At 40.0% G+C, this 17,153-nt stretch overlaps 1 long non-coding RNA gene across 1 annotated transcript in view; it reads right to left on the bottom strand.

Annotated features, from left to right (window-relative positions):
- Nucleotides 1-15,862, bottom strand: part of LOC130844670 (uncharacterized) — a 36,926-nt gene extending 21,064 nt beyond the window's left edge. Inside the window, exon 1 of the long non-coding RNA XR_009051227.1 lies at nt 15,697-15,862. This is a non-coding gene — a long non-coding RNA (uncharacterized LOC130844670). The remainder of the gene's footprint in view (nt 1-15,696) is intronic.
- Between the last annotated feature and the right edge of the window lie 1,291 nt (nt 15,863-17,153).

Genomic DNA, 17,153 nt, shown 5'->3' with positions numbered 1-17,153 from the left:
ACCAGGGAAGCCCACCACTCTCATTCTTGATGTTGGTAATTTGTATATTCTCTGTTTTTCCCTGACCAATCTGGCTATAGGCTTATTAATTTATCAATTTTATTGATCTTCTCAACTAGCTTTTGGTTTTATTGATTTTTCTCTGTTTTTTCAATTTAATTTATATTTATTTATTTATTTATTAATAAATTTATTTATTTATTTTATTGCCTGTGTTGGGTCATTTTTTTTTTTCTGTGTGTGGGCTTTCTTTCAGTTGCAATTTGTATTTATTTCTATCTCTATTTTTCCTTTCTGTTTACTCTGTGTTTAATTTGTTCTTTTTTTTTTTCCTGTGCTATCATTGGATTTATTTTATTTTTTATTTTCTATTTTTGGAGTATAGTTGATTTACAATGTTGTATTATAATTTGCTCTTCTTAAGATAGTTTCTTTCTTAAGATAGTTTCTTAAGGTAGTTTCTTAAATCTCAAAGGTATTTTGTCTGTTTTATTGTTTCTGTTGTTTCTGGCAAGAGAATAAGTCTAGTTCCTGTATCCCATCATGCCTGGAAATGGAAGTTAGATTTAGTTAGTAGTAACTAGCTCTTCATCAAAATTTATTGATCATAGGCCCCAGATCTTTCCTTGTATATTTTTAGACCTACAGATTCCAGACCTGTCATTTGATACCAGTACTGCTGAATAGGCATCAGACTTCTATAAATGGGTTTTTTAAAATTTGGTTTTCATTTGTTTCTCTGAACAAAATTAGAATTAATGTTTCTTTCTTCGTGAAAAACCACTTGTTTTTATATTCTATGGCCTTTCTTTGTATTTTGTGATCTTACGTCTTAACATAATTCTGGGTTTTGAGGAAAATAACAGCATGCTTGGCAATCTAAGTGAATAAGTTATGTTTTTTTAAATTTCAAGGATCTAATGATACCCCAGGATTTATCCGTGTGTGTTCAAGAGGAGTAAGTGATGGCTGCCATAGCTCAATGGGATAATAAATGATGGTCTCTAGGGTTCTGAACCCAGTTTCGGCTGAACTCTGCAATTTGGCACCATTCCCTGGGGACAGCCTTAGGATTCAGAGGAAACTAATGGGCTTCCCTGCTATGTCTGGAAGCCTTTCTGAAGTTGGACTCTGTGGTGGTTTTAAAATATGTCCACAAATTCTGTGATACTCTCCCCCTACAAGTCTTGCTTTCCTTTAAGTGTTGACTAGACTTAGTGAATTACTTCTAACAAATTGAATATGACATAATTGAGATGTCACTTCCAAGACTAGGCCACAAAAGACATTGCAATTGCAGCTTCTAAGTTAGTCGCTCTTGGATCACTCATTCTGGGGGAAACCAGCTACCATGTTGTGGGGAAAGGTCCACTCTGCAAGAAACTGAACCAACAGCCTTGTAAGTGAACCATCTTGGAAGCAGATCTTCAGCTTCATTTAAGGCTTCAAATGATGTCTGTACTGCAACATCATAAGAGATGATAAGCCAGATCCATCCTGCTAAGCTGTTCCTGAATTCTGACCTTTGGAAACCATGTAAAATAATTAATGTTGCTTTAACTACTCATTTATGGGCAATTTATTATGCAGCAATAGATTCACTGTGAAAATAGTTTCTGAGACTTGAGATAAATAATAGTAGATTTCTAGAACTCACAAGGTACCAAGGTAAATTTATTTGCTGGACTCTGTAAGGAGATCTCAGAACATTGATGGAAAAATAACAATGACAGGTTCAGAGGGTCCAGGGAAAATGGGTGACAAATGCTTCAGCAAAGCAGATTTCTGTGGTAAGTGGTTTTCTGGTTCTAGGGCAGTGCTGGAGTTTTTTTAGAGTGATAAAATAGCCACACAGATTTTAGAGAGTTCAAGAGATAAATGACAAAGATTCTGGACCTCAGAAGGTAGAAGACTACTTTCTGGTGCAGTGAAAAAGAGGAGCTCTTTCTTTACTCCCCCCGCCCCAACTATTACATTCAGAAATCACTGTAGAAAATATAGATAAGCAAAAAGAAGAAAATAAAAATCACCATATAGAAACAACCACTGTTAATATCTGGTTTGTTACTCTGACAAATAAGTCAATACACACAGATAAGCAGACAGACAGACTTAGCTTATACTTCAACTAGCCTTTCAGAAGGTCATTTTTGCATTCTATGAGCCTGGCTGCCTTTAGCTGATGTGGCATGTGATATGACCAGTAGAATACATATGGTCACAGGTCCATACCTGCACCTTTGGTCTAAATCAGGTTACCTCCAGATATGCTCTGTGGGATTCTATGCCCGTGGCTCAAGCATTTCAAAAGCCCCTGGATTGTAGTCCTGGCTGAGGCTCTGTGGGTAGGAAAGGAAAACTCATACCTGGAATAGGTATTATCTTTGTAAGAAGGAGTCACTAGCCCTTTCAGAATAGGAGAGTTCCAATGTCCAGGATGATTTCTTTGAGGAATAATGTTATTTTGGTGGCTTAGCGTTGGTCTCTGTTGCTGATACATTAGACATTCAGAGGCAGCAGTGACTAGATTGGTCTTGTTAACCATGAGTCCACGCTGTTGGGACCACGTGTAGCCTCCATCTCTGCCACGTGATTATGCCATTTATGTGTCCATCATGTCACCTCTGGGATTGCTGAGGATGACATCTGGTTAATATTAATTGGCTGAGCCATTTTGTCTGCTTGGTTGTTTAGTGTCTGGTGCGTGCTTTCTGGTGGGTGTTAGTTAACATGGGATACAAAAATCTTCACACTTGTACCTCCTCCCACCAGACCTCTTTGTCCGTGTTCTTCTAGTTTTTTGTTTTTTTCTCCAGGCCTCCAACCAAAAAGCCTAGCCATTGCCCCACCTCAGGGATTTATGTGTCCTTACCTCAGACCATTTCTCTTTCTACCAAAGCGGATGACCAGATCCTCTCTTCCTAACTCTGTCATTCAGGAAGGTTTGCCCTCTCCACTGTCTTCCAGGACCAGCTCTGCATGTGGCTATGATGCAGTCATCCATTTTCAGCCTGTATGTACTTAATGAATTCACCCACCTATAAACCAATCTTCGGCTTTTCTCACCACTTTATCTGGTCATACAGGGCCCTTCACTAGGCCATGGGTACAAGCCATGGGAGAATTAGTACCACTATGATGGGTGATATGAGAGTCCGAGATATTTGCTTATACAGCTTACTTGTGCCCTCTGGTCCTGCTTGAACTTGATCCTAGATATCCTATTTCCACCTTATAAAGGATTGCTACTGAGCCCATCCAACTTTCTGACTTGGTGTAACTGACAGAATATAGCTTATAAGAGGAAATTCTGAATGTGTGGGTCATTGATGTTTCACTGTCAAGCATTCTGCCTTTACCAAAGTAACTTGCCCTCTGTAACTTGCCAAGACCTGTTTTTCAAATTCTCTGCTGTGGATGGTATGACCTTTCTCCAAGATCTTAGGTGCCAACCTTATGGGGTTTTCCATAGGCTCTTACTGCATTTTTTGCCACCACTGACACCTCCAATACCATAGAATCTGCTGGATCATATGACCCAAGTGGCAGGGCTGATTGCTCCACATTTTGGATGTGCTGGAGCATCCTTTCCTGCTTTGAGCCCCTCAAAGCTGACATCCCACCATGTCACCTAGTATATGAGGAGGAGCAATATTCTTAAGTGCTGAATATGTTGCCTTCGGAACCCAAAAAGACTTCCAGTCTCTGTGCTTCTTTCTTTATGGTGAGGGAGAAAGGTGTTATAATTTGTATTTTACTTTGAAGAGATTATTCTGGCAAGCCTCCGAACACTGGACTCTTAAAATTGACACTGAATTAGCTGGTCTCTGAATCTTCATGGAGTTTCTCTCCCAACTCTGGAATACATGTGTCTCACCAAGGCATCCAGCCACCTCTACCTGACCACAGAACATCCAATGGGCAGTAGGCTGCCCATCTTAACTGGAAGTTGTCTGAGTCACAAAACCATGAATTTGGTGAGCCAGGCGTTCCATCATCAGGGGGAAATGGCATGTATAAAATCAGATTTAAGTAACTTCTAAAGATCCAAGTAAATTGTATGAGTAGGTGTCTCTCACTCACAGTATGCCTACTCTTTTCACACTTACTCCATACCTATATATTTTTTTCTTTTAATCTTTATTGAAGTATAATAGCTTGACACTGTTGTGCCAGTTTCCAGTGTACAACAAAGTGAATCAGCTGTATTTATACATATATCCCCATATCCGCTCCCTCTTGAGGTTCCCTCCCACCCTCCCTATCCCACCCCTCTAGGTCATCGCCAGTTGTCGAGTTGATCTCCCTGTGTTATACTAGTTGCACTAGCTATCTATTTTACATTTGGTAGTGTATAAATGTCAACACTGCTTCTCCTCCTCCTCCCGCTCCCCGCCTTGTGTCCTCAAGTCTATTCTCTACATCTGTGTCTTTATTCTTCTTCTGCCATTGAGTTCATCAGTACCATTTTTTTAGATCCCATATATATGTGTTAGCATATGCATACCTATATTCTTATGGGAAATGACCTATGATCAATTGACAGAGGAAAAAGAAATTCAAGCCTAGATTACAGATGACCATTCATGATCTGTTGTTACTAGTCACAACTGAACTGCTTTGGCAGTTCAACTTAGGTATGTCCTGAAAAGACAATGGAGGAATGGAAATCCTTCCAGTGGGCATAACTTTGACCAGTACATCTTATGGTCCATTTGCCAAGAAAGAGAGATGGACTGAAATGTAGATCTATGTAAGTTCAAGGACAGGGGCTAAGGGTTTGGTCACATGGTCAGAAACTTGGAAGGAAGAACACCAGGGGATCTGTTGTTGTAGGTTTAGGGAAGATATATGTGAATGAATATCTTGGAATGATCTCGAATGTGAGAGTATTTGTGTCCTTTGTGAATGCCCATCAAATAGCCTTTGCAGTAGAAGATGCTCTGAACAGTCAGGTGGACAAAATTATCCATTTTGTGTCTCTTAGATTCTTTCCCCCAGATACTTCAGTACTTGCACAATTGGCTCATGGAAAGACTAATGGTGTCTGGGGTAGAGGTTATTCATGGATATAATATTGGGTTCTCTTCAACAAGCTGGCTACCACCACTGTTTAATGTCAGCCTGACCTTGAGCCCTCAATTCCACCTATCTTGAGCTGGCAATACAGCACTATACTCAGCAGAAAAACACTGCCACCTGGTGTCATGTTGATTACATTGCCCTCCCTTCTGTTAGTATTACCAAGGAATAGAAATTTGGTAATTTGTTGTCATAGTAATAGAAATTTATTCTGGATAATCTTTCTTGCCCACCATAAATCCTCCAGAAATATTATCCATGTACTCACTTAATTCCTCATTTACCAGCATGGTATACTACTGTACAACATTGCTTCTGATTAATGAACTTATTTTACAGTAAAAAAAAAAAAAAAAAAAGTAAGGCTGTGATTATGGGATTCACTGGTCTTAACATGTATCCCATCCTCAGAAATTCAAAGCAGAATAGTGTCATTCAAGGTAATCTGTTCTGCTTCTTTCTTTTTCCCACTGCGCGACATGTGTGATCCTATTCCCCTGAACCTGCACCCCCTGCAGCGGAAGCACAGAATCTTTAACCACTGGATTGCCAGGGAAGTTTCTCAAAGTAATCTATTCAAAGCTAATGAGGAATAATGAGAATGGAATCCAGCTCCTGGGAAATGGGATAGCAGGAATGAAGTGGGAAAGCAGGACTCTGGCTTTTGACAGGGTCCCAGAGTGTAGATCTCTGCTGCACTGACAGCGTGAGGATACAAATGCTGGAAGATCCAGCAAGAAGAGATGCAGAAGGGTATCTGGCTTCTTTTCACCAGGGTTGTCAGGAGGCTCATGTTCAGGTTGGCATTGTAGCACTTAGGGTTGCTGTCGGTGGGCAAACACCTAAGCTCTTTTCAAACCTTGATGGGTCCATGAGAAAGAATGACACAACCTATGAAACTTAGATGTTCATGAAAACAGCACCTTAAATTTCTCAGGAGGAATGGAGAAGATGTTTTTAAAGGAGAGCGGTAAGGAGCAAGGGACTTAATGATTATAGCATCTCTCTTCTCAACTGCCTACCTCTGTGCTCCTCCCTTTAGAAACTCTATACCTCTACTCCCTGCCTCACCATTAGTATTGCCCAATAAAGAAGTAAGATTACTAGGCAAACAAACCACAGAATAGGCAGGAAAGTAAGCTTTATTTGTTACTGCCATGATAATGTAATCTTCCCAGCCTTTGGTCTTTAGTATCATGACAAAGCAAATACTTGGGTGGGTGGTGCCCAAGCCCAGCATTTGGTTGTGGACTGGTCCTAAGGGCACAGACCAAACTGGACAAGTCTGTATCCTCTGCCATCATCTGGAACAGACCAATTCTTACTCCTTCCTTAGCCTTGTAGTATATGGGGAGGCTAGGCTGGCTGCCTGGAGAATTACACTGTGAATTAAAATCAGTTTAGGCAGAATGGAAGGCTGAGGCAAACCAAAATCTATGACCCTGTATGAGGCAATCAAAGGTAGACACAGGCCTTGCATATTTCTTGACTCTGCTGTCTCAAGAGTTGGCTACACTCTTGTGTTTTTTACTTGGTCAGCCACTTATATCTCAGAACTGTGGCAGGGTAGGGGGTTAAGAGCTCTAGGATTGCTGTGGGAGGTGGGAGGTACATCTTGGCCTAATTATTCCAAGTCTCAGACACTTTTGAAGGATCTGGAGGAGGACAAAGATGTTAGCAAGCTTAGCCCAGGGACTCCTAGATTCTACGCCTGGAATAAAATCTTTGTATAGGAGAGCTAGAGGGATGGAAGGCTGAAAGGTGCCTATTTTACAGCACGTACTTCCCTGCTCTCCCCAGGTGCCCATCAGCCAGCAGATCTACCTATATATCATGGGATTTAAATCTTTGAGTGTTTTTCCTGAGTCAGGACTCCTTTATGATGGCCACTTATTTTCTTTAATGTCAGTCCTTTAATCATTTGTAATATTTATTACTAAATCTTTACCAGAGTTTCTCATACTGCCTGGTTTTTACTTTATGAAATAGCTTTTCTTAACCACATTTATTCTGATTAATTAGCCATGGTTTTTCTGCCATCACCTTCATTGCTTGAAAAAATTATTTCTTTAGAGGCATATTAATGCCAAACTTTTTTTTTTGGCCTTTTTAGAATTCTTCTTGCTTTTATTAAAGAGAATTTTTAATGGATTGATTTCATCAGGCAGTTTTAATTCTGTTTACTATTTTTAAGTATGGAAAATGATTAACCTTCAGAGTTTTCCTTTTCCTATCCATGTCGCTTTCTAAAAATTAGGCCAGGGTAGTTTGCCAAGAAAAAAAAAAGTCTACTGCAAAAAACATCACTACTGAGATTTGACTGAAATATTCTAAGGGTGTTGAATTATACCATTGACACTACAGACACCGCTATGATTCTTGATCTTGAAATTGAGACATTAGAAGACTCACATGTTGCTAGGAACTATATTGCTCATAAGCCCAGAGAATCCAGTTTCTCATCTTGGTGAGATATAAAAAGAACTTTGAACAACAAGGTCCTGCTGTATAGCACAAGGAACTATATTTAATATCCTGTGATAAATCATAATGGAAATAAAAGAACATGAGAAAGAATGTATATATGTATGACCAAGTCACTTTGCTGTACAGCAGTAATTAACACAACAATGTAACTCAACTGTACTTCAATTAAAAAAAAAGAACTTTAGATGCCCATAAACCATTGCTTCTTCCCTCACTTTTACCCCTACTGGATGGGTTGGAAAGAAAAGAGAATAAAAAGTATCTATCTGCTACCTATTACATTATTCGTTTTACACATCAAGTCTCAGATAGTCGGCACAATGACACCATTGCCCATATTTGAGAAAAGAGAAAATTTAAGATCAGAGTAGTTAATTAACTTAACCAAACTCACACAGCTGGTAAGTTAGCAGTGTGGGATCCAAACTCAGATCTGCCTAATTTTAAGCCTGGGCTATTCTGCTAGATCCATTGCTCAGAAAAAGACAAGGATCACTTCATAAACTAGGCAATGAGTGAGCAATAAATGTTTTATCCTGATGCCCACAAAAAATAAAGATCAGTGCAAAGCAAGGAATTATAAATTATAAACCAGGCCAAGAGAAGTTAGGGAGATACAGATTTCAGAGGTTGGGTTAGAGACTGGGTAGGCTCTGGGAGTGCAGAGATGGGTTTGGGTAGAGAGCAGTGTGTGAGCAGAAAATGAGGTCCTATCAGGATAAAAAATTGAACTCATAGAAGCAGAGAATAGAATTCTGGTTACCAGGGGCTGGGGAGTAGGGAGGTGGAAGGCAGAGATGCCAGTGAAAGGATGCAAATGTTCAGCTGTGTAGCGTGAATAAGTCTAGAGATCTCGTGTACAGGCACGATGGCTATTCTTCATAATACTCTATCGAACACTAGAAATATGCTAAGAGGATAGATTTCAGGTACTCATCACACCAAAAGAATGGTAACTATGTGAGATTACATGTTAACTAGCTTGACAGCAGTTATCATTCCACTGTATAAATGCAGATCAAATCAAGTTATACCTTAAACACATACATTTTTATTAAAAATAAAAAACTAAAAAATTATTTCAAGAATGCGTAAAGTTGTTAAAAAATGTAAGTTATATTTAACAAGTTATAAATTAAAATTTTTAATGGGAAAAAAAGAATGGCATTAATATATTAGCACTAATATAAACACATTAAATCTGTGCTTCTCAGGAATTTGACAGTCGTGGAAGTCATTTCTCTATTTCTCCCTCCACCTTTTCATTCTCCTGTTTTTCCCTATCATTTCTCACCTTTAAATGATTATACTTTAGAACTGGACTTTTTAAATTAAATCTTTTTTTTTTTTAATTTATTTATTATTTTTTGGGGGTATACCAAGTTCAATCATCTGTTTTTATACACATATCCCCATATTTCCTCCCTTCCTCAACTCCCCCTAAATTAAATCTTATTTTTATTAAATAGAATTTTCAGTTCTCTAGTCTTCACTTTCAAAACAAAAAAGCAAAATTCAGTTGCTTTTAGCACCTAAAGTCTTTAATTGAAACTTTTCTGTTGTTATTAAACATTGACAGTGAAAGTGTTCAGAAACCAAGCTTTCCCAAGTTCTTCATTCAGCCTTCCCTGCCCCATCCTATCACTGTTGTTGTCATCTTTCTCAAGGAGTGGACTGTTTTAGGTAGGGCTTGGGTGGCAGGGACAGAGGAGAAGGAGAAGGAGAAGGAAGAGAAGGGAGAGCCTTCCACTTTATTTGTATGCACCTCACAACCTGCTGTTGACTTGTCTACATTACTAATCTCAGGCTGCAGTTCTGCCTCAAGACAATATTTGATATCCAACTTTCTAAAGTAGAGAAAAAGTATTTCATTTCTTTTAACTTGGAGACAAATATTCTACTTAAGAAAACAGATCGACATTTATACTGACTTGAAAATGCTGTGACATTTTTGGGAATTGCTGGGCTCAAATAGCTTTCTGAAGCTAGGAAACCAAAGAAACTGTCAGATGGCATTTTCACTCAAGGGAGAGAAGGGGTACAGAAGAGAAGAAAATTTGGATTCACAGCTGAATGTCTGGCTTAGATGTTAAACCTCCCTAAGAATGTGCTTTCTTGCTGCTGTTTTTGGTGTAATGCCAAGGGAACTGTCAGACCACAAATAATCATTGTTAACTTGCAGTGGAAACCAGAGCCATTAAGAAAAATATTGAAACTTGTTCCAGGATCATAACATTTTAGAAGGCAAAGAAATAAGATACCTGACTAACCTGTTTTACTAGGTCATAGGCGGAAAATGTGCTGACCAGATAAATGTTAAGCAAGAATGATGACTTTTCCATGATTTGTCATGGATTTTAAAAAGCCAGTGTGCTTAGAAAAATGATTTTGCTATAACTTGGGTAATAGGGAAACCAAAGGCAGAAAGCCTAGGTAGCTCAGATTCATGATGTGGCAAAATAATTTTGTTATCTGGCCAGATTTTCTGGTACTGATGCATTTAAGCTCCAAGGAGTTGCCTAGGTTGCAGGAAACAATCCACACTTGTGCAGAATGCAAATTCCTTCGAACTTCACTGTAAAAGTCTTTACTTCTAAAACTGTATTTTAGAAGATCTTGCTATAAGAGTGGGAAAAGCTACAGATCCTTGAAGATTATTTTCATCAGATTTTACAACTAAATATCCTGAGTAACAGGTAAGAATAGATGGAGGGACTTCCTCCAACAGTTGAGAACAATTTTCCTTGTTCCATTTTTGTTTCTCAATTAAAATGTTTGAAATCCTATTCCAATGCAGGCTAAGAGGGGAGAATTTGAATTGTTAATTTGGTTGGCGGAGCTCCAGCATGGACTTCTGTTTGCCCCTCTGGGTCCACTCTCCACCCTTCACCTGCGTTCACACCTGGAGGCTGACTTGAATACACCAAAGAGTTTCCAAATCCTTCTGGTTGGGGTTTTACCAATGGGGATCCCAGGCAGTGGGCTGATGAGAGGGAGGAAAGTGAGTCAGGGATAATTTCTACTCCCCTGGCTTCTTCCCTGTAAATTCCTTGACCAAAGAGTATAGGTCAAAGTGACCTATATAACTTTCCTTCTCCACATGACTTTCTCTTTCTGGATTCCAGTAACTGCTTTCTCCCCTTGTCACATCTAGTTGAGGCCTAGGGTTATCCTTTGTGTTTCCCCTACACACTGCCCACATTTTTATAAGCAACCTTTTCTAAATAAGCTCACTTTTGAGTATTCTAAGTATACCATCTATTTCTTGCTAGTTGTTCTGCAAGTTTTATCACAGTCCAGTAAGGACATTCTAAGATACTCTAGAATAAGAAGCAAGGGACTGACTAGGTGCTCCTTGCAATCTAATGCAATGTCCCAATCCCTTGCTGAACCCCATCTGCCAATGCCTATTGTGCAGTGCTCAGTCTCTGAACCTCTTCCATACACCTGCTCCCCCAACCTGCCAATCATTACATCACCCATCTCCCTCTATGCCCACTGCCACCTCTGTAGTGCAAACCACCACTGTCTCCCACTGTCTATTTCAGAAGCTCACCCACTAGTCCTTTGCAGTTGCTCTTGCACTCTCTTATTCACTTCCCATATAGCAATCAAAGTACTCTCTAAACTATGAATCTGATCGTGTAGATGATGGTCATGTACAATAGATGATGTTTAATAAATATATATTAAATGAGGAACCAAGTAACATTCCTCTCAGGCTTGAAGTCCCTCTATGTCTTCCTAGTGCTTTTAGGCTAAAACTCAACCGTCTTACAAGGCATTTAAGACTTAGGAGACCCTATGATATCTAACTCCTGCTGACCCCACCAGCTTCATCTCACACAATGACTCCTCTTGTTCTCTGCTTGAGCCACACAGACCTCTTTTTAGATCCTGGATTTAGCTGTGATCTTCTTGGCCCCAACCTTTTCCACCTGCATCCCCTGTTCTAGAAATGTTTCTTCTCCTCTCCCTCGTCACGCATCCTTCCAGGCCCTGCTTGAATGCCATTTGCTCAAAGAACCCTTACCTGACTGCTCTGCCACCCGCCAGATCAGACTGAGTTGAGTTGCCTCATTCAACTTTTTTGTGGCATGTGTCTCAATGATAATTAATTACTTGTTTCAATAGTCGATGTCTGGTTGCTCCCTTTGCCCACTGCTACGGTCCTGATCATCAGCATCACTTGCCTGAATGGCTGAAAGAAGCTCCTAGCCGTTTTCCAAACTTCCACCCTTGCCCCCTCTCCATGTTCATTCTCCACATGGCTACCAGAATGACCCACAAATGGGTCATGTCACTGCCACACACTGAAAATAAAATCCTAGATTTGCACCTTGGCCTGCTGTGCCTCCCTCTCCGTGTTCCTGTCCAAGCGCACACTACCTCACTCATTCTGGCTCCCTTCTGTTCCTCCAACCTCTTTCTGTCCCTCCCCATAACACCTAGCATTTTCTCCTTCTTTCTGATTTTGTTTTCTTTCTGAAATTTCTAATGTGATTGAATAGTTTATGATGAGTCTGTGCGCTACCATGCGGACAGCTATTGGTTTTGTTTCCCAACACCTCATCTCCTCCCTTCCTTAGCAGAACCTCTCCCACCCCAGTCCTAATTCTGTCCCCCTACTCCCCCAGCTGAATGGACCCTAGTCTGATCATTCCAGTCTCTCATTTCCTGGTGCTTTATTACATATGTTGTTAGAGACTCTCATCTGGAGAGAAAGTAGACGAAATCTGGAGATTTCCCTGGTGGTCCAGTGGTTAAGAATCTGCCTTCCAATGCAGGGGAGGTGGGTTTGATCCCTGATCGGGGAACTAAGATCCTACATGCTGCAGGGCAACTAAGCCCGTGTGCCACAACTAGAGAGCCTGTGCACTGCAGCTACTGAGCCTTCACACCAAAACTAGAGAGAAGCCTGTGTGCTACAACAAAGAGCCCACGTGCTGCAGCTGAGACCTGACACAACCAAATAAATAAATAAAAAGTAGATCAAATCTTAAATTAAGCAGTACACAAGTATTTCTTAAATGCTTCAAATCCATGTATTTATCAACAAACATTTATCAAGCACTTTCTATGCTACCTATCTATTGTGCTAGGAACTAGGGAAATATATAGCAATGAACAAAGTGGACATAAATCCCTGCCCTGGATAATTCTCAGAGAATATCAGCCATGTGATTGCTAAAATTCCAAGTGCTAAAAAGAGATGCAGAGCATTTACTGGATCCAGCAAAGACCTTTATGATCAAATAAGTTTTACCATAGATTTTGTGGATTCTAAGGCTAATCTACTCTACAAAGCATATTAAAAATGCAAGATATCAATAGAAAGAAACATTAAAATTCTGTTCTTTCAAAGAACTGAATCACTCTGCTGGTTAGAGATAATATGTAACCAGTTCTGAATTTAAAGTGATTCTGGGAAGTAGAGATTTGACACAAGGTCACACTCACATCTTCCCTCTCCACAGATTTTCAGAACATCAGCACAATATTAAAAAGAAAATGGTTTTAAAAAAGAGATAAATCCTAGGCCTAAGAACTGAAAGTGCAAGAATATGAGTTTGGTGTTGCAGAAAAAAAAAAGGTCAAACTACTCCATCAGTTTATTTCAGTAAAAGCCTTCTCAGCAATAATTTAACTCTTTCATTTTTATAATGAATTCTGTTTTTATATAATGTTTTATTTAGTGAGGGGGAGTTGAAAAATAAATAAGGGAATAAAGAGGAAAACAATCAGCCATATTCCTACCATTCAAAATTAACTCCTCTTAATATTTTGGCATATATGCTTCCAGTCTTTTTTCATGTTCATAGTATAATTTTTAAATGTTTCTTTCTATCTCTCTGTCCCTGTCTCTGTGTCTCTGTCTTTGTCTCTGTCTCTCTAACTCTCTCTATTAAAAATATTTTAAAATATTAGAACATTAAATTAATGCTAAAGTCCCTTTTGAATGTTAACCCTCTTGGTTCCCAGAGGTAACCACTATTTTGAATTTGATGAATTTCTACCTATATCTATCGATCTATCGATCTATCAATCTATTTATCTATCAAATGGATCCTCAGGCCACTTATCCAATACCAATCTGGGATCCTGATGAGGTGGTTGTAGAATCTACATGCCTAGATCAATGTCTGAATTATAGTTTAGGCCCAGTTGAAAGCCCCATGAAAATTATATGCATACAGTCATTTTTCTGTAAGAAAATTATTCCTATTCCATAAGATGAAATTAAATTTCCCCAGCATTACATCATGATTTCCCAGTATTTCACCCTGAATAAGTGTGAAGACCACTGCTCTCTCAAAGGGTTGTCACAGTGCAAAAATTATTCATTAAGTGTCTATCATGTGACAGGTGCTTCTCCAGGGGCAGAAATTCCTTGCCCTCATGGAGCCTAAATTCTACTGAGGGATACACAGTAAACAAAGAGACCAACAGACATCACGTAGTGATAAAAGTGATAAAGGAAAGTAGAATCAGGTAGGAGAATAGAAATGAAAATATCTGGGCGGGTCAGGGAGGTCTCTCTGAAGAGGTGACCTTGATTTGAATACTGTGAGGGAGGGAGCAAGAAAATATCAAGGATTCAGAGCAAATCAGTGTGATATGATATTTGGTATGATATGCTGCTTTAGGACCCTGTGGTTTATGTTACAACCTAATCCTCAACGGAAGAAATGCTAGTGGACAGAATTGGGTACATTTCCTTCCCCAACTACCTAAATAGCATAAGATAAGAGGTCTCTGAGGAATCCAGCTCATTATGTACTGGGTTTGTTAGATTATCAGAAGCATAAGCCAGAGATGATTTGAGGGTTGTGTAGGGCTGTTAGGACTTCTAGGGCCTTGAAAAAATTTGTGAGTAATAGGAGTTTATTGTTACGCTTAAACTTCTTTCTGAACCTGCTGCCCAAGGCCTTGCCAAGCCACCTGGGGTGCTCCCCTAGTGCACACCTAGCATGTGTCTTGGTCTACATGCCTCCCTTCCTCAGAACGGCGTGACTTTTCTTTGGGTATATTATTCTTGTTACCACCATGTGATTCAAAAGGAACTGCCAAGTTGTTACAAATCCTGCCCTTTGGTCACAATTGATGGGTCTGTGGGAGCAAACATGACCCAAATTGAGCCAACCAGAGTATTTCATAACCTGGTCAAAGCCAGGTCAAATTACAAGCCAAGTTAGTTAGCATCCATACTTGCGATATTTTGACTTGGAGCTCAGGGGAACAAAAGTCAGTCATCTAGAAGCAAAGCTGTGAGAGCCTAGGATAGGGAGCTAACAGTCCTCTTCCTGCTGTGGAGGAAGCTACACTGAGAGAATGAAGCCTCATGCTGAGAGAAGCAAAGAAATGAGAAAGATAGTGGTATTGGATCTCCTGGTTCCAGACTTCTTTGATTTCCAGCTACATCTCTTCTGCAGTCATGATAGGCTGCTCATATAAATTCTCCCATTTGCCTGACCAGCTGTGGTCAGTTTCTGTTAAAGGAGTGTTCTAATATAAATGTCCTCCCCCAAATTGCCCTAAGTTCTAAAATTATGTTCACTCCAACTCCTGCTTTTTAAATAAAATTCCTCTCTAAGGTGCTAGGAGAAATTAATCTGATTGAGTATTGAAAGCAATTCACACTGAGATATGGACAATTTAAAAGCTTCCCCATGTCCACTCCCTCTTGCGAGAGTACCGGTATCACAACTAACTGCTGAACAATTATCAACAGGAAGACACTGAAACTCATCAAAAAAGACACCCCACATCCAAAGACAAAGGAGAAGCTGCAGTGAGACAGTAGGAGGGATGCAATTGCGTTAAAATCAAATCCCATAACCACTGGGTGGGTGACTCATAAACTGGAGAACAGTTGTACCACAGAAGTCCACCCACTGGAGTGAGGGTGCTGAGCCCCACATCAGCTTCCCAACCTGGGGGCCCGGTAATGGGAGAAGGAATCCCCAGAAAATCAGACTTTGAAGGCCAGCAGGATTTGATTGCAGGAATTCTACAGGACTAGGGGAAACAGAGACTCCACTCTTGGAGGCCACACATAAAGAAGTGTGCACACCAGAACCCAGGGGGAAGGAGCAATGACCCCATAGGAGACTGAACCAGACCTACCTGCTAATGTTGGAGGGTCTTTTGCAGAGGCAGGGGGCAGCTGTGGCTCACTGTGGGGACAAGGACACTGGCAGCAGAAGTTCTGGAAAGTACCCATTGGTGTGAGCCCTCCTGGAGTCCACCATTAGCCCCACCAAAGAGCCTGTAGCCTCCAGTGGTGGGTTGCCTCAGGCCAAACAACCAACAGGGAAGAAACTCAGCCCCGCCCATCAGCAGACAAGCAGATTAAAGTTTTACTGAACTCTTCCTACCAAAGCAACACCCAGCTCTACCCACCATCAGTGCCTCCCAGCAGGAAGCCTGCACAAACCTCTTAGATAGCCTCATCCACCAGAGGGCAGACAGCAGAAGCAAGAAGATCTATAATCCTGCAGCCTGTGGAAAAGAAACCACAATCACAGAAAGATAGACAAAATGAAAAAGCAGAAGACTTTGTATCAGATGAAGGAACAAGATAAAACCCCAGAAAAACAACTAAATGAAGAGGAGATAGGCAACCTTCCAGATAAAGAATTCAGAATAATGATAGTGAAGATGATCCAGGACCTCAGAAAAAGACTGGATGCAAAGATTGAAAAGATGCAAGAAATGTTTAACAAAGACCTAGAAGAACTAAAGAACAAACAAACAGAAATAAGCAATACAATAACTGAAATGAAAAACATACTAGAAGTAATCAATAGCAGAATAACTGAGGCAGAAGAATGGATAAGTGACCTGGAAGACAGAACGGTGATAATTACTGCCACAGAACAGAATAAAGAAAAAAGAATGAAAAGAACTGAAGGCAGCCTAAGAGACCTCTGGGACAACATAAAACACACCAACATTTGCATTATAGGGGTCCCAGAAAGAGAAGAGAGAGAGAAAGGACCCAAGAAAACATTTGAAGAGATTATAGTCAAAAAATTCCCTAACATGGGAAAGGAAAAAGCCACCCAAGTCCAGGAAGCACAGAGAGTCCCAGGCAGGATAAACTGAAGGAGAAACACACCAAGATACATAGTAATCAGACAAAAATTAAAGACAAAGACAAATTATTAAAAGCAACAAGGGAAAAACAACAAATAAGATACAAGGGAACTCCCATAAAGTTAACAGCTGATTTCTCAGTAGAATCTCTGCAAGCCAGAAGGGAGTGGCATGACATATTTAAAGTGATGACAGGGAAGAACCTACAATCAAGAATACTCTACCCAGCAAGGATCTCATTCAGATTCGATGGAGAAATCAAAAGCTTTACAGACAAGCAACAGCTAAGAGAATTCAGCACTACCAAACCAGCCCTACAACAAATGCTAAAGGAATTTCTCTAAGTGGGAAACATAAGAGAAGAAAAGGACCTACAAAAACAAAAACAAAACACTTAAGAAAATGGTAATAGAAACATACATATCGATAATTACCTTGAATATAAATGGACTAAATGCACCGACTAAAAGACACAGACTGGCTGA

This window comes from Hippopotamus amphibius, chromosome 1 (genome assembly GCF_030028045.1).
Source record: "Hippopotamus amphibius kiboko isolate mHipAmp2 chromosome 1, mHipAmp2.hap2, whole genome shotgun sequence".
In the NCBI taxonomy this organism is placed as follows: domain Eukaryota; kingdom Metazoa; phylum Chordata; class Mammalia; order Artiodactyla; family Hippopotamidae; genus Hippopotamus; species Hippopotamus amphibius.
This window is presented reverse-complemented; position numbering and strand designations above follow the sequence as displayed.